Raw genomic sequence first — 17,626 nt, 5'->3', positions numbered from 1 at the left:
ACGTCTTCGGTCAATATTAATCCCTTCGATTGTTTCTCTGGTAGCGAAAGAATTCCTTGACTAGATTTAAGATTCCTGCTTCGTTTGACCATGTATTCTGGTGCTCCAAATTCCTCCATTGTGCGTTGTATTCCAAATGGTGACAAGGTCAGGATCTGAAGCTTTTCGCCGTATGATGTGTTGGAGTTATTGAATTTCTCTCTCAGTTCGTTCAAAATATTCTCATATAATCGATGTTCTTCGAGCTTTCTAAAAACATCGTCCGTAACCATATTATCGTCTGTTTCATCAAGAGAAATTTCCATTGACTCTTCTAATTTGCGTTTCAATGAATTGTTCACAGCGTTTAACTTAGTCCTGCTTAGAATTGTTTTTTGGCGAGATGACAAACCTTCTGTACAAAAGTTAAAAAATATATGTATTTATATATGTATACATATATAAATTCTTTCAAATTAAATATATTTCTTACTTCTTTTAACAGGAGATTCTCCCAAGTTTATTAGAGTTTCGTTAACTGCCACTAAAGCTATAGCTTTGTCGTCTTGCGTCGCATCTCCCGATGAACAAGGTTGACTAAATGAAAAAGAATCGCTTTCTTGTGATTCTTGTGCAGTGTTAACTTCTGAAACGTCCAACTGTATTTGGAGTTCATCCTTTACTTTTTTTCCAGCAGACATAAAACACTGGATGCACAACTTATTTCCAGCGATAACTTCAATTCCTCGTAACTTTAATTTTTTGAACAAATCCAATGAAATAGTTTTTAGTCCACTCTTTCTTTCAGCGTCGTGAGTCCCAAAAGGATTCATACACTTCTTTTGACTCGTTGAATACCTTTTCATAAAAAGTTCTTCATGGTGACGACATATGTTTCTTATTTTGGACATAGGTATAGCTGTTCGGCTGCTAAGAACTAGTTTGTCATCCTCGGACAGATGGTTGTTGATACCAACTGTTTTCGAAAGTGTTTGCAAATGACATTTACTACTGTCTCTCCAAAACGAACAATTTCGATCCATTTCAGGGCTTTGTTCGAGAATATACAGTTAAATAAATTCTATTTCGCTACTCAATTATCGCTGTTAATATATTTAACTACTCAATTATAACTATTATATATTAAAAAGATATTAAAACATTTTTACGTTATTAAAAACGTAATCGATATGACTAAGAGCAATATTGGGTTTTCTTGAGATATCTAGCACATTTCCATTTTAGGGTGCAGTAAGATACGCTACAATAATATTGAACGCCAGACTATACTAAGGACAAGCAATTTAGTGATGTCTTCTGTCTACAGATAACATGCAAAACTAAAAATAATATGTAAATAACTCAACTTAATTTAAGAATTAGTGTATTTGATATTCTAAACTCAAAATTACCAAAATAATAATATTTTTAATTTATTTAGTAGGTCAACTAGTTTCGTGTATAAAATAGCATTTTCATTAATTTGAGGGGTAAATTTCAAAAATTAATATCTCGAAAACTACAAATATTACTTTGAGATTTTGAGTGATTATTATGTATTCGATAGTGGGAATTTTAAAAATGCTAAAATCGTTGACCTACGACTGAGGTGTCTGGGCAAGGTCAAAGGTCAAATTATTTAAAGGCCCAGATTTTAATGACATTTACGTCAAATGACAACTCTGATTAAATATTCATATTAGGGTGCGCATTGTCTTTAAAATGAGGTATTACATGTGATTTTTCGATAATTATGTCTTAAGATATAGTAGAAAACATTTAGGGGGTCAAGGCGTACTTTTGAAAAAACGCGTATGCTGTATCTCGTAAACGGCTGAACCGATCGTTATGAAACTGTCAAAATCGTTTTCCTAGGCCCAAAAAACCCTGTATACAAAATTTGGGCAAAATCGAAAGGGGTCCGGTGTTCTGTGGCAGGCGTTTTGTCATGGAATGACTCCACCATTAGAGTGTTTGCCTACTTTAAAAAGTAAAGGGTACCTACTCTAACACATCGTCGGGCCGTCTCAAAAAAAAGATCACATTTGTAATATAAATATTTACCTAGGTTATGGTTACTAAATATAAAACGGAAGTGGAATGCATGCTAATTAAATTTAACTTTAAATCACAGCTGTCGTCCTTTCGTTAAATATCTAGCTACAAACAATAACAAAATTAGACTTTTAACAGTTCCAATAAACTTTATTGGAGACTTAAAAAATAATCACAATTTTGCAAAAGCAAATAATAACAATTACACCAAAACCAATAATAAAAATTTTACCAAAATGGTTTTCTAATATTTTCAAAAATAATTTAAATACAGAATAAAAGTCGACAGGACAACTTGAATCTGAAAATTGTTCTTCATTGCGGCAAAGATTACTACTGCCATCGCTCTCTTGTCTTTGTTCTCCCACTAATTGTGGTTCAGTGCAATCATTTATATTGCTTGGAATATTTATTCGATTTTGGTCTATCTCAATATTCTAATTATCAGAAGAATTAACATTAATTTGGTCCAAATGATCTTTCTCATAATCGGATCTTATTCTCCTCTTACCTAGCACTAATATCAGCCTCATCTTTATAAGGACCTCTTTTGGGCATATTTGATGTCTTCTGCTATATTTAGAGCTTTAAAATCAAATATTGTTAGGTTGTATTTTGAATACTATATAAGTATGATAACGACACCAAGGCTTAATAATGATAACCAAAACCGCGGTTAAAGAAGAATCTAAGAATTTACAATAAATTTGTAATTGAAAATCTTACCTTTAATGGTTAGGTATTTAGTAATTCAAACGTTTTAACTGTATTCTTAAAAGTGTTAATACTTATAAAACTGAATATATAATACCGAAAACACGAGCACAGAAACAATAACCCGTACTCTTGCCAAAAAATGTTCTATAGATTGCACAGTGGTTCTAGCATGGCGGGTTATTTGAAAATTTTAATAGAAACGCAATGAATTTAGCTTGAAATGTAAAACAAATGTATTCATTCTTCAAGTATGGATTAAAATTAATAACGAATTATTATTCTACTATCTATTTTAACGTGGGAAATAATGAAATACAATTTTTCAGTAAAGGCTATCGAAAGTCGGCAAATAGTCTAAAACAAATCGTTGTGCCGAATCAAAAAAGACCCAATTCCGTACAAAGCTGAATATCTGTTTGAAAAATTATAAAAAAACCGCAGACTTTTTTGAGTTGGCGATTGGTCGTGGACTGGAAACCGACTTCTCGACCACAAACAGACTCTAAAACGACTCATTTGTGCTGCTGGGGTTAGGTCTTCTTTATTTTAGCATATTCTCTCATTTTCCGCATTCAATTTCTCGAGCTTCACCCGATAATCTAAGGATAAAATACAAATAGGTAGCTTATATAATATTAGCAGTAGAGTGTTTGTATCTGTAGTTGAATTGGATCTTCACAATTTCCGACTGAGGTACGACTGAGTTGATTTGAAACCGAAACGGTTATAAAGTTAACTTGAAAAAGATATAAAGATGTCATTTATGTAATTCTTTGCTCATGTGTAGCTTAACTAACTGATAAAATAAGATACAGTGATCTTTCCTTACGTAACATTCCGCAGATTCCGAAGAACGTATCTCAATGCTCTGGTAATAGGCCAAAGGTCATAGGGAACCTCATTGCTCGTAACAGGATCCGCATACAAAACTTTACCCTAAAATATAAAAATAATGAGAGTTAGGCACAAAAAATCATGTTACTTTGGACATTAAGAAAGTATCTCAATAAACATATTATTTAAATAATGTCATTGCTGACTACTCAAGTGTTAAGATGTATATGGTGAATCAAAATTAGTTGGTTCTATCGTAAAATAAAACTATCTTGGATTAAAATTCAGATTAACAGAAATTTCCTACTTGTATCTTCATTTTGTGACTCCACGTATAATATCTGATAATGATTTGAGAATTATTCATTTTTGTTTGCTTCTACTACCTAAATTTAACCGTGTTAATTAAATAAAAATTTAACATTGATTCATATTCATTGGTTTAGATAAAGTGATTAACCTTAAAGATGTATCGAAAGAAGTGAATGTAAAAGTATTATACTCCGTTCAACACAAGAAACCACTTTCTTGAATGACCTAAAAGACATTCACTACCTCAGAAACCACACCAGGTAAAAATTACGCGTGTTTTCTGTTGGCCGCTATTACTGCTCAACATGGTAGTGGGTGAATCTATTAGTGATTGATAGTGGTCATTAAAGAAACATCCTACCGCTATATTACATTCGTTTGCTACTTTTCTGTAGTTGAGCAAATCATATGATTTCTGGTATATTTCAAACCTTCACGGGTTATTTTGCTTAAAATTGTAACGTTCACGTCTTGGCGATAAACAAAATCTATAATGAAATCAGAACGAAAATGCCCAAATGTAAATAAACTGATAAAATAATATTTCCACAGAGATAGGTACGGCTTCCAGCTTGTGTTTTGCATTTATGTTTAAATTTTCTGCATTTAATCAATTTTCACTGAGGCGAACATATTTCATTATGGCTTGGATGACTGATTTTTCCTTTCACCCGATTTTAATAAGTAGTTAGGTAAAGTTAATTTCCCATATTTGGGTTTTTAAAAAGATTTTAAATATTAATGTTTTTCTTTTTTGCCTCGCTGAAGCGCATTCGACTATTCAATAGGTTTATATATTTTTACCTCTCCGAGGGGACGAAGCCCCCTAGGAGGGGTTATACAATCACCGTGTCTGTCTGCCCTGCGAACGCGTTCGCATTTTCCGTGCAAAGGTTAATCAATGTACACAATGTATCGAAATCTCTGCGTTCGCAGTTTTTCGTAGTGTTGGCAAAACCACCGTATGACGGTGAGCGTTAACGGATTATTTTGCGGTTTGGTTTGGATGGTGTTTTTTCGCTCACCGTCGTGACGGTTTGGTGTATTACGTTTTTGTAATGTTTATGCGTAGGTTGTGAATGTTGAGTTAGTGTTATGACGGTTGTGAGTGTTGAGTTTGTTGTGTTTGTACGGGCGTTTTATCTCCAACTTCTTCTTAATGACTTTGGGACGGACCGAGTGCTGAGTGTTATGCAACCTCTCAACATCCAATGGCAGGGTTTCCACCAATTGAACACGGTATTCGTCTTAGTATCAATTTACGATTTATTAGCGCCGGCCGGGAATCGAACCCGGGTCTGCATTGTGCAAGAGATTTACTCTAACCAACGCTTATTATATTACGGTGTTTTTCTAAAAAACAGCTTTACAAAGTTATAACGTTAGGTACTATAATTTATTCTACTTCATTTTAAATATTTATAAATCATATTAATCTTATATTTAATTAAATATTTATAAATCATATTAATCTTATATTTAATTAAATATTTATAAATCATATTAATCTTATATTTAATTAAATATTTATAAATCATATTAATCTTATATTTAATTAAATATTTATAAATCATATTAATCTTATATTTAATTAAATATTTATAAATTATATTAATCTTATATTTATAAATTATATTAATCTTATATTTATAAATTATATTAATCTTATATTTATAAATTATATTAATCTTATATTTATAAATTATATTAATCTTATATTTATAAATTATATTAATCTTATATTTATAAATTATATTAATCTTATATTTATAAATTATATTAATCTTATATTTATAAATTATATTAATCTTATATTTATAAATTATATTAATCTTATATTTATAAATTATATTAATCTTATATTTATAAATTATATTAATCTTATATTTATAAATTATATTAATCTTATATTTATAAATTATATTAATCTTATATTTATAAATTATATTAATCTTATATTTATAAATTATATTAATCTTATATTTATAAATTATATTAATCTTATATTTATAAATTATATTAATCTTATATTTATAAATTATATTAATCTTATATTTATAAATTATATTAATCTTATATTTATAAATTATATTAATCTTATATTTATAAATTATATTAATCTTATATTTATAAATTATATTAATCTTATATTTATAAATTATATTAATCTTATATTTATAAATTATATTAATCTTATATTTATAAATTATATTAATATTATATTTATATTTATAAATTATATTAATATTATATTTATAAATTATATTAATATTATATTTATAAATTATATTAATATTATATTTATAAATTATATTAATATTATATTTATAAATTATATTAATATTATATTTATAAATTATATTAATATTATATTTATAAATTATATTAATATTATATTTATAAATTATATTAATATTATATTTATAAATTATATTAATATTATATTTATAAATTATATTAATATTATATTTATAAATTATATTAATATTATATTTATAAATTATATTAATATTATATTTATAAATTATATTAATATTATATTTATAAATTATATTAATATTATATTTATAAATTATATTAATATTATATTTATAAATTATATTAATATTATATTTATAAATTATATTAATATTATATTTATAAATTATATTAATATTATATTTATAAATTATATTAATATTATATTTATAAATTATATTAATATTATATTTATAAATTATATTAATATTATATTTATAAATTATATTAATATTATATTTATAAATTATATTAATATTATATTTATAAATTATATTAATATTATATTTATAAATTATATTAAGATGGCTGTTTTGATGATTAAAGGGCCCATCTCTAGAAAATGACGCTTCGTCGGAGAACAAAACATGGCGCAAAAATTGTCTATCTTCTTGGACAGCATTTAGTAACCAGTTGCTAAATTCATAACGTCTTTGATGGTCTCCGTCAATTAGTCCTTGGTGGAGCGTAGCTCTGTATGGGTGATAGCGATTCTTACGAAGAATTTTCCACACACGATTTGCAGAACAACCCAAATCAGCAGCGGCGTTAGCGCAAATGTGACGAGGATATGCCACAAAGTACGCGAGTACATTGTTCTCGAAGTCTAAATCCGGTTGACCCAATCCGCGAAACCTAGGTTGCAAGTTACCAAATTGATTGAAATCGTGAATTGCTCGTCTTACTGTATTTACAGATGGTGCTCCATTTGGATGTCTTTCTGCGAAGATTTCAGTCACTCTTCTAAGGTTTTGTGCTGCTTCTCCATAGTAAATGGCAACTATCTCGGTACGCTCAGCTACTGAATAACGAGGCATTGTTCGAAATATTATCAAACACTGATAATAATCTCCCAAAGTTTTCCTTTAAATACCCAATGCATGTTTAGGATTGACCTATAGCCTCGTGTTTTTTAAATCCGGTCGTTTTTTTAACCAAAGTTTCAACTGGATTAGGTAATTCGGTTTCAATTATCGTTTCAAACAATCGTAATTTGGCTTCACCAGCTTGTAAATTTTTCAAGCTCGAATTTTCACTGATAAATAAATTGTTTTTCGTCGAGTGAACAATTTTTAAGGGTTTTCGATGACGGCCTACAACTTTATAATAGAAATTTTTTATCTCGCACCTAGTGGTCGAAAAATAATTTTTCAAAATTGGTGGAAAACATTACCGAAAACGCTCAAATTTCTCAAACTGATGTCCCCCGGTATAGAGAATTGACCTTCCAAATTTGAAATCGGTACTATAAATAGTTTTTGAAAAAGAACACTTTTCCGAGCAAAAAAAAAAGTGTGTTTTGGTTTATTTTTCAATCACGATGAACTAAGACCAACCTAGCCTTGGACACTTGAGTACCAGTTCTGCACAATTACGTAGGAGGGATATATATTGTTGGGTTATTGATGAAAGTTAAATCTAGAACGTTACATAGACTGTTCTGAATAAAAATAAACATTTATAATTTTGCATAATTCTGGTTGCCATTTTATTTCTAATCACTCGCCCACAACATTACAGTTCTGGCAATCTCGAATCAACTAAATTTGCGATATAACGGCGACGGGAAATTATTCTCGTAAATTTATCGCGCGGCCTTAGGGAATAGTATTTTCACAAAATTTCGTTAAACTATCGTTTAATTAAAATCGGCCCTATTTCGTTAAAATTATAAACCAAAAAGCGAACGGTCGTTATAATACCCTCTGTAGCTATTTCTCTCATTAAAATTTGCTTTGTATTATATTCAACTGACAAACTTGTACTGTAAAAAGGGTTTAATTCAATTGTGCATTTTTATAGTACGTCTAACTCACTGTTGTAACTACTTAACTTATGATATTCTGAATAAATTAAATTGGTCGTTTCGTGTCAATTATTCTAATTATAATTATACCGGGCGGGATAGAACTGCGATAACATTTTTAACAAAATAACTCTAAATTGCGGACATATATCTTTGAGGGTTATCTCGAGAAAATAATACCACTACGGACAATTCTTCCGAGGAGAGGTATATTTTGGCTTGCCAACTTGTTAATAAATACTATAATGAAATATTTTTTAAACATTTGACAAGATTGATAATTTAGCCATAAAATAAATAACGACTTCAAATACTAAACTCTATCTTTACAGAGACTGATATTTCGTGGTTTTAAATGATTACATATAATTATAGTTAGACGACCATTTTTGCGCACACAAGCTCACTTTCAAATATAAAATACAACTAAATATTTAAATCCGTGGAAGAAATTTTAAAATCTGCTTCCAATTTCGTATATTTAGAACTTTCATATTTACTTAAAATTTTAATTATGTCTTAATAGGATAAAAATTTTAAAGTCTTATGCGGCAGTTTTAAAAATTGATGTATAATATTACCTGATGAAGTCTCCGAATGAGGAAGTCTCACTATGATGATCGGCTCCCGGTGGGATGGTCTCTGTTACTAGGTACACCGGGCTATAAATTATGGCACACTGTATTGTATGAGAACTTTGAGAAGTGGTAATTATTTCAACTTGGTGAGGTGGGGTGGCGGAGTGGTTAGCACTTTCGCCTCGCAGCAAGAGGAACCTTGTTCGTTCCCAGCTTGTGACATTGGGTGAAAAATCGGAACAACTCCTTCTACGTTGAGTTTGCAAGTTCTTTCCCCACTGGTTTAAGGGGTTTTCCCCCGAGCTTTTCGGTTTCCCCTTCCATAAAAACTTGTTGAGGTTAACGGTAATAGTTAGTGTAGGAAGGTGTTGGCTTGATCGCGCTGCATGCAGGGCTTGCCACCACCCTCCAACGCATTGTAACCCGGCCACTTGAATTAAAAGGCTTCCAAAAGTCGCTTGATGACTTAGGCCTAAGGTGGTGCCTTGGGTATTAGCCTAGCTGATTATTATTATTATTATTTTACGTCGTAAATTTGCATATTTGATTCGTACCCACGGAGTGTCAAAAGCGAAAATACAACCGATCTCGGTTGTTAATAGATTCGTGATCAATATTTCAGAGGTTTCCATTTTTATAGGGGTGTGCTTAGCGGTGGGGGGGAGAGATCGTGATTTTAACCCCTAATAATAAAAAACGTCGTATCTTCGAAACTGCTTATGCCAAAATTATTTCAAAGGTATCACTTCAAATTCAAATAGATAAGGAATAAATTTATCTAAATCAGAGGGGGGTTAGTGGTCCACTAGTTCACTTAATTAATCCGAGGTAAATATTTTGAAATTGGTAGTCCCAAATGTTATATTATTAGTCTTTGGATTTGAAGGTCTCTGTAACGGTGGCTGCGGCATGTTACTACATTCCAATTCGAATTCAGTAGGGCTGTGCGAGTAATGGTTTTAGGCAATCGAGTCGGGTATCTAGTACGAAATATTTTTTCATCGAGTATTTGAGTCGAGTAATATTGAAGTGGGATATAAAAGACTAGTATACTAGCGTACTAGCCTAATTATAGTAATTAATAGTAAAATAACAATATACATTTTTTTTTAATTATTAATGTACCGTCTGTCCGTATATTGCTTAGGAAGTTAAGACTCCTAAGTTCTAACGCCAGCCGACATCCGAAACTAAAACCACTTAATATTATTGTTTGAGGAAAAACCGCGCAGGCGCAGTACGTATTAAGGTCATTGTAGGTACCGTTTAAATTTTTGGTTCCAAAAAGTTGCAAAAACCATCTTTGAACTTACAGCAGCTTAATTTTTGGTACTCGATAATCGACGAGAATTTTACAATTACTTATTCGAGGTGCAGTTCGAGTACTCGACTTTAAAAAATGCCGAGTATTCGATGATGTTCGAGTACTCGCACAGCCCTAGAATTCAAGCTATTAAAAGAGTTAAAACACGCTATTCTAATGTAGCAGACGTAGTGCACTGGTCATGGTCCAGTTTACTTATTCTAGGCCAGGTGCGTCACTGGTCACCTGTCCACTTTTAAAAAAATCCTTATTTCCCACCCTGTCCATAATGCTATTAAACTTAATTAGAGAAACGTTTCAGTTGAACAGCTAATTCAAATCATTTTGGCCTACTAATATATAAAAATAGGCTGTAATAATAATAATAATATTTATTTGCTCCCCATACATAGGGTCCCTTTTACAGCAGGGAGGAACTTTTATACAAAAAAATTCGCAAGCACAAATCGCTATAGAATACAGAACTAGAATTTAGGAAATATTTAAAAACGACATACAACTAAAATACAACTAAAAAGGTTGGTAACATAGTAAAAAAATAAATATAATAAAAGAAATAATAACAAGTGAATCAACAGCAGCAGATCAAGGTGACGAAGAGAGATCACCACGTCGTCGCAGGAAAGAATCTGAGTTTAGCCCAATCCAAGAGACGCGACTTTGTTTCGGCTATTATTGCCCAATTATACGGCTGTACAAAACCCAAGCATTCCGCGAGGCCAGCATCGTGTGGTGGACCAGATAAGATTTTCCCACAATTGAATATAACGTGTTCAATGTCTTCAGATGCGTTCCCACAAAGCGGACATGTTGGGTCCCCTCCAAACACCTGAGAGACTCGCAGTGTCGTTGGTAGCGACCCTCCTCGGGCAAGAAAAAACCAATGGCTGCCTCTATCATTATTGTAAAAGGGGTCCAGCCCTGGCTTTTCTTTACAATTGTACACCGACAAGCTCTGATGTTTCTCCAAATCGGCTTTCCACAAACGGGTTGCTGACTCCCCAACTGCACGATCTACAACTTGGTACCATTGACGAAGGTTATCAACGCCGTCTCTCGAATAGTTACGGCCATATCGACGATCCAAAGAAGCCGTGCGATATTCCCACCTAGATCTGTAACTCACATGACGTAGGTGATCAAATACCATCTTAGCAACCCGAGAATCATCCATAAACATTAAACGTCCAAGGTAGCGTAATTTATTCTTCGCTTCTCTGTCTTTGAAAGCAGACCAGGCCATTTCACCTTTAATTGCCGCCCGAGAAGTCAGAAAAGTTCCACCAATCGCCGCTTTTCCTACCATGAACTGAGTATGCTCAAGACACCTCGTTGTTTTATCCGACAAACAAATTACCTCAGTGGCATAGGTTAAAGCCGGAACGCCAACCATCTTCCATAGGGTTCGAGTTACTTCGTAAGTATTATAAGAGTGGACCCCTTTATGTTTTATAGCTCCCATCAATCTCTGAGCTTTATTTCGAATTTTTTCCTCCTGCATACGTAGATAGTCAGAACCGGAGTTCAATGTAATGCCAAGGTACTCAATGGAGTCGGTAAAATCAAGACTTTTCCCTTGTATAAATAGGTCCGTCAATACGGGCGGGGCAGCTTCTATCACACCGAACTGCGTGATTTTGCATTTTGAAGAATTAAAAGATAGCCCCCTTTCGGTTGCAAATTATCCACAAATGTGCAAAAGTCTCCCTTAGCTAGTTAAGGATTCAGCCAAGGTAAACAAATCATCAGCGAAAAAGAGACCTGGTACAATAACTTCCTTCGAAGAAGAACGTAAACGAAATCCTATGTCTGATGCGATCAATCTTTTACTTAGGGGTTCCAAAAAGAGTGCAAATAGAAGCGGCGACAAAAGGCACCCTTGTTTAAGTCCAACACTACAGTGTATATATTCCGTAGAAACATTTCCAAGGTGGTATTTATATTTGACATCACCGTACAAAGCCGAGAGGTGAGCAACGAAATCGTGTGGAACACCTATTTCGTGTAGAGTTGAAAAGAGTGAGTCACGGTTAACAGAGTCGTAGGCCCTTTTAAAATCCAGACAAGCGATATAAAGAGGCCTATTTTATTTTCGCGCTATCTCAATTAGTTGGGTGACAACGAATAAATTATCAGCTCCCCGACGATCCCGACGAAAACCATTTTGAAGTTCACCCAGGATAACATTAATTTCTACAAACTGATCGAGTCTCGTTTTTAAAATGGCCATATACAATTTTGATATGCATTGGGATAGCGCTATCAACCGATATGATTCGAGTTCAGCCGAGTCCCTTCCTCCGCCCTTGAAGATCAGCTTTCTGGAACGACATTTGACGCTAACACTTCATTGTAATGACCAAGAAGGTATAGACGTGAGTCCGGAGATAGAGCGCGGAGTAGTTCATTCGTGACTTCATCGGGACCTGCCGCTTTTCCAAGAGGAAGCCGCTTAATGGCCCCGTTTAATTCTTCGATTGTAAACTTTTCCATCAAAAGTGAAGATTTGGCAGATGTAGAAGGCGTAGCTGTAGGAACGGAGATAAACGATGCTTTTCCAAAAGCGCTTTCTCTTCCTCGGAAACAAACTCGCGAATTCTAGCCTCAATAGCACTAGTAGTAGACAATTTTTGCCGATTAACATCGTATATAGCTATAGGAGACTCAAATTTCTTGTTATCGCGGAAAAGATTCCAGAATTTTTTACTAGCAACCCCGCAGGCTTCTTTGATATCCTTTTCCATAGCCGCGTTTACGGATTTGGTTTTCATCGCGACAAGCACACTAGTTTTTCTCTTCTTCTCCAAATTGACTTCCCAGTGGTATTGGACGACGTCTTCCCCGAAAGCGGCCTTTTCTTTTGCAAATTTCCTATATACCCTATTCGCTTCTTTCCTCTCTCTTATACTATTCTTAACTTCTTGATCAAACCATTTCTTTTGGAGACGTTTCTTTGTATCAATACTTGACTTTCCCAAATTGGTAGATGCAGCTGAATTTACAGAATCCAGAAAGATCTCGTACGACAAGTGTTTAGTGTTACGTAACAAAACTTCAACAGACTCACTGTAATTGGCCAATAGCTCGGGTGAGTTTGTCCGCCAACGTTTTTGACACTGTACCATAGGAGGTGGGTGATCACGCGGAGGGTGAACCGAAAGAGTAGAGATAAGAGCGTTATGGTCACTTCCAAGCCCAAGAAGGCCGTCCTCGTCAATCGACAGTGATGAAAAATATGGTTTTATCGAGGTATTGCATAATGCGTAATCAATACCACTTGTACGACCTAGCGCTGACCAAGTTACTTTACCATTACAAATACTCGCATCAAGATTCAAAATTTGAAGGTTATGATCAGTAGGCCAAGCTCGAAGTTGCTTCCCGTTCAGATCCTCGTAGCCATCTAATTCGCATATGTGAGAGTTAAAATCTCCAAAAATAAGAATTGGTATATTGCCATCCGGGTTAAGGGCATGCAAATCTCTAGACATACAAGTTCGAATTTCCTTGTTCCAAGTATAATGCTCTCTCGATAAATTTACAAGTCGACGTATCTACCTCCACCCACATATGTTCCATACACGATTTCAGTAAGGTACATTGTACTATCGTTTTGGTAACAACACCAATCCCACCTCCTTTTTTATCTCCTTGACATCTATTATTACCAATCCAATTGAAATCCTGGAAAAGATCAGGGGTTTCCGTGTCTCTCAAACATGTCTCCACCACAAAAAATAACGATAAGTCTTCTCGCCTCATTTGGCATTGGAGTTCATTCCACACCCCGTTATTACGTCCATTTTGTGTATTTAAATATCCCATCTTCAAGGTTTCTTTCTTTTTGCTCTTGCGACGACCTCTGCGATGTCTCCCCGTCCCCCGACCCCGCAACCGTTGTTGTTTCTGTTTTCGACTCTGGGCAGGTTATACTTCTTAAAAAACACCTTTCGAGCCCACTGTTACCTACGAGTCAGATCTGGACGTAGGTAAATGGATTCGAATCCTTTTTTCGATTTCAGCATTTTCGATTTTCCCAATACGACGAGTTTCATTTCAATATCCTGGAGTTCTAACTTTACCGCGCCAGGTCTCTTTTCCGAACCCCCAAATCGGGAACACGCCGAAACTTTAATAGAAGCCGGTTCCATATTCCGAAAAACTGTTAGTGATGTAAAACAAATTATCGTGGGTAGAAATCAGCTTAGTCTGAGTGAAATACAAAACTAGGGCGAAGATATACCTTCTTTTAGTAATTTTTTCAAAGATAAATTTTTAATATTGAATGGTTTTGTATTAGGCCTGAGGTGGCCCCTCTTGAACTCGGGGCCCTGCGCCAGGGCACAACGGGCCCAATGGGAAAGACGGCACTGGTTAAATATAGCTCTCCGTTGTCTAAATTCAACTACACAATAATAAAACCAAATCTTTTAATTTCAAAAGTATAAGATTTTTACTGACATTGTTAGGTTTTAGAAATTCTACGTACCGTATGATACGCGATGTGGCGTTGAGTAGAATTACTTTAGACGTAACTAAAAGACACATAACATTAAATGATCATAAGTAATATTTAACCAACTAAACCCTTATCCCTAAAGGCTGCATGGCTGGCCTTTCCAGGGCCCAAAACTGACTGGGGGCCCTGGGCTAGCCCATTTAGCCCATACCTTAAGACGGCCCTGAGAGCTTCACCCCATAAAAGACAGCAAAAAAAAGGATCTTGTTATTTTTATAAAATCTATCGAAAATTTCGGTTGTTCTAAATTTATTGTGTTACAGAAATAAGTAATATAATAAAATAAGTTACACTTTAACGTATAAAAAAATATATTAATTTCTATGTTTATTGACTTATTTGGCCTTTGTAGAAATGTTTTGCCTGTTCATACTTTGCTTCACAGTTTGCGACTACTCGTGCTAACCCAAGGGGCAGATAACTTCCATGATTATTAGGACACCCTACGCGTGATTAAATCATGATTAAATCTGATTGAAATAAAATATGTAGCTTTAATTGACAGCACAAAGATTAAATATGATTAAATATTGATTAAATTATATATAATGATTATTAGGTCACCCTTTAAAAGAGTGACCTGCCCGTCGTGCTAACCCACAATATTTATACAAGATAGTTGAATGGTGTGAATAGCTAGTTCGTTCGCTCGACTGTCATTCACCAGATAAATCTGATTGTCTCATCTTAAGACGCAAGAAGTAAAATTTGGTACTCCTGGGCTTTATGATAATGAAGGAAGGATTCGTTTAGAACGAAGAAAATAATCTAATATTTATCAGCAAGAAGCCAATAATCTCTTTTCAGGGTCAGATTTTTTATCTCTGTTGGGGGAAAAACGTAATATAATGCATTTCATTGTAACTTTCGAGTTGTGCCATATATGAGCAAAATGTGATAGCGTGAATTTATTGGTTTAGTGATATAGGTGCATACTATTTTCCCTTCTACAGAGTAGGAAGAAGGTGGAACCATGAATTGGTTTCTTTCTGCCACTCGGAGCGCTATTTTTGTTTTTTTTAGGGTGAAACGTCAGCTTCTACTTCGTTTGGAAAAGATCCTGCTAAACGGCTCACTGCGTAAACTTTGTAAAAAACACCCATCGTATTTTGCTACAGTACCTGGCACCGAAGTGGATTAACTGACTCTTTATATATTGCTGAAAGATAAACAATATCAAAAGTGAATAATGTTTTCCGTGTAAGAAAAGTATCCATTTAGGATGTTAGAACAAAATCAGTACATTTTGCAGATTCCAGGCAATTTTTAATTTTCACGATACCGCAGCTTGCCTTAAAATCTACCTCCGGTAACGAATAACGACGTACTACGTAGGGATATATATTTACTATAAATATATACATTATTGACGTTTAATTTTTATTTAGACATTTTTAAATGTTATATAAATTTTTTATCATAATACGTTACGACAATAAGAATGACACTTCCATTTGGTTTAATACTAATTTTGGCCAAAAGTAACACTCTTGCCTCACTTCGCAACTGAACTGAGGATAATATTATCGTCGTTGGTAAAAGTAATATTTGTCTTGAGCATATTTAGACCCTGAGGGGCTATGTGCTGAATTAAACCATGATTACGCAATAACTCTGAAAATCAGATTGTTAATAATAATAATTATAGTAATCAGCTAGGGTAATACCCAAGGCACCACCCAAGTCATCTAGCGAATAACGATATCAGTATTGGTAGAGATAACAATACTTTAAAACTATGTTATATACGTCTGATATGATGGGTAATGGCGGGAGGGGGCCGCGCTTGAAGATGACTCTTGAGAAATGGTGGATGATATCGAATCTTTACCGGAGTTATCTCAGTCCGCAATAGTAATATCGAAAGATAATTTTATACAAAATATGCCGACGTTTCAACATGATTCGCGGATTTATTTCCCGGTTGAAACAGGTCGCGAAAGGATAAAGAACGAAAAACGAGTCGCCTCCTCTTTTGACAAAGTTTAACTTCGAAAACGTTCACCGTATTTTCCAGGTTTCTCCGTTTAAAGCAAGACGTCATTTGACTACTTTTCGTATCGACTTACCATTTATTGCATTTCGTACGTTGTCGACTTTTATTAAAGGTAAGCTGTACTTTAGACTAATTCGCTTCCGCTTATAATCTGACTTAATCTTTGCCCTTTAAAATCAATTGTAAAAAATATAATATGTAGCTTTTAAACGGAAAACCACCAACGTAAATACTTGGTATACATTCTAAAGCCTGGTCAAAGCTAAACTGGATGTTATTGCTCGATATTTTCTAATATTGAAAGAGAGATTGGCCATTTTTTTTATAAAAATTGATATCCAATATTTTTTAATTAAAGCAAGTTTGAAATTCCATGTTTATCTTGGATCAATATCTTTCACATTTCCGCTACCTGGCTTAACAAAAGTTAAGGATGATTGGCATTAATTAAGTTAAAACAAAGGAGTATAGTAATATTTCATTCATGAACAGTCAATATTACCTTGAAAAGCGAAAGGTAATTATCGCGCCATCACCCGCGCATTTAGTCCGTGACTTGGAGAAACAGACGTGGTTTAAAACTGGTTTTTTACAGTAAGCATTTTCAAGATTACCATTTATGTAAAAACCCATTATTTTTTATAATACTTTTAGAAATATTTTATTCATAGCTAAAAGCTAAGTTAATACCCAAGGCACCACCCTAGACCTCAGTCATCGAGCGACTTTAAAAGCCATTAATTCATATGTCTGGGTTACAATTCGTAGGAAGGTGGTGGTAAGCCCTTTGTGACACGCGAGCCAACACCTCCTTACACTAGCTATTACCGTTAAACTCAACCAGTTTTTATATAACTATATGCATTCTTTAATCCAAAATAAAATGTGTTTTGACTCTTTTGAGGAGACTAAATTACGATTAAATCAACTCGAGAACGGCAAAAACTGCCAAGGCCTACTTTTAGCGATAAAATTTTAATTTATTTAA

General features: G+C 33.6%; 1 protein-coding gene across 2 annotated transcripts in view; it reads left to right on the top strand.

The window, feature by feature from the left end:
* The window catches only part of LOC149921095 (calcitonin gene-related peptide type 1 receptor-like), a 317,091-nt gene that overhangs the window by 257,565 nt on the left and 41,900 nt on the right, over positions 1-17,626 (top strand). Inside the window, exon 1 of one of the 2 annotated variants that reach the window (XM_090162556.1) lies at positions 16,556-16,750. The exons of the other annotated variant lie outside the window; for it this stretch is intronic. The gene's annotated coding sequence lies outside the window, so the exon portion shown is untranslated. Of the gene's footprint in view, positions 1-16,555; positions 16,751-17,626 lie in introns of those variants that run through there. 2 annotated transcript variants of the gene reach the window in all.

The sequence above is a fragment of the Leiobunum rupestre genome, chromosome 11, assembly GCF_980474605.1.
Source record: "Leiobunum rupestre chromosome 11, qqLeiRupe1.1.hap1, whole genome shotgun sequence".
NCBI lineage: Eukaryota > Metazoa > Arthropoda > Arachnida > Opiliones > Sclerosomatidae > Leiobunum > Leiobunum rupestre.
This window is presented reverse-complemented; position numbering and strand designations above follow the sequence as displayed.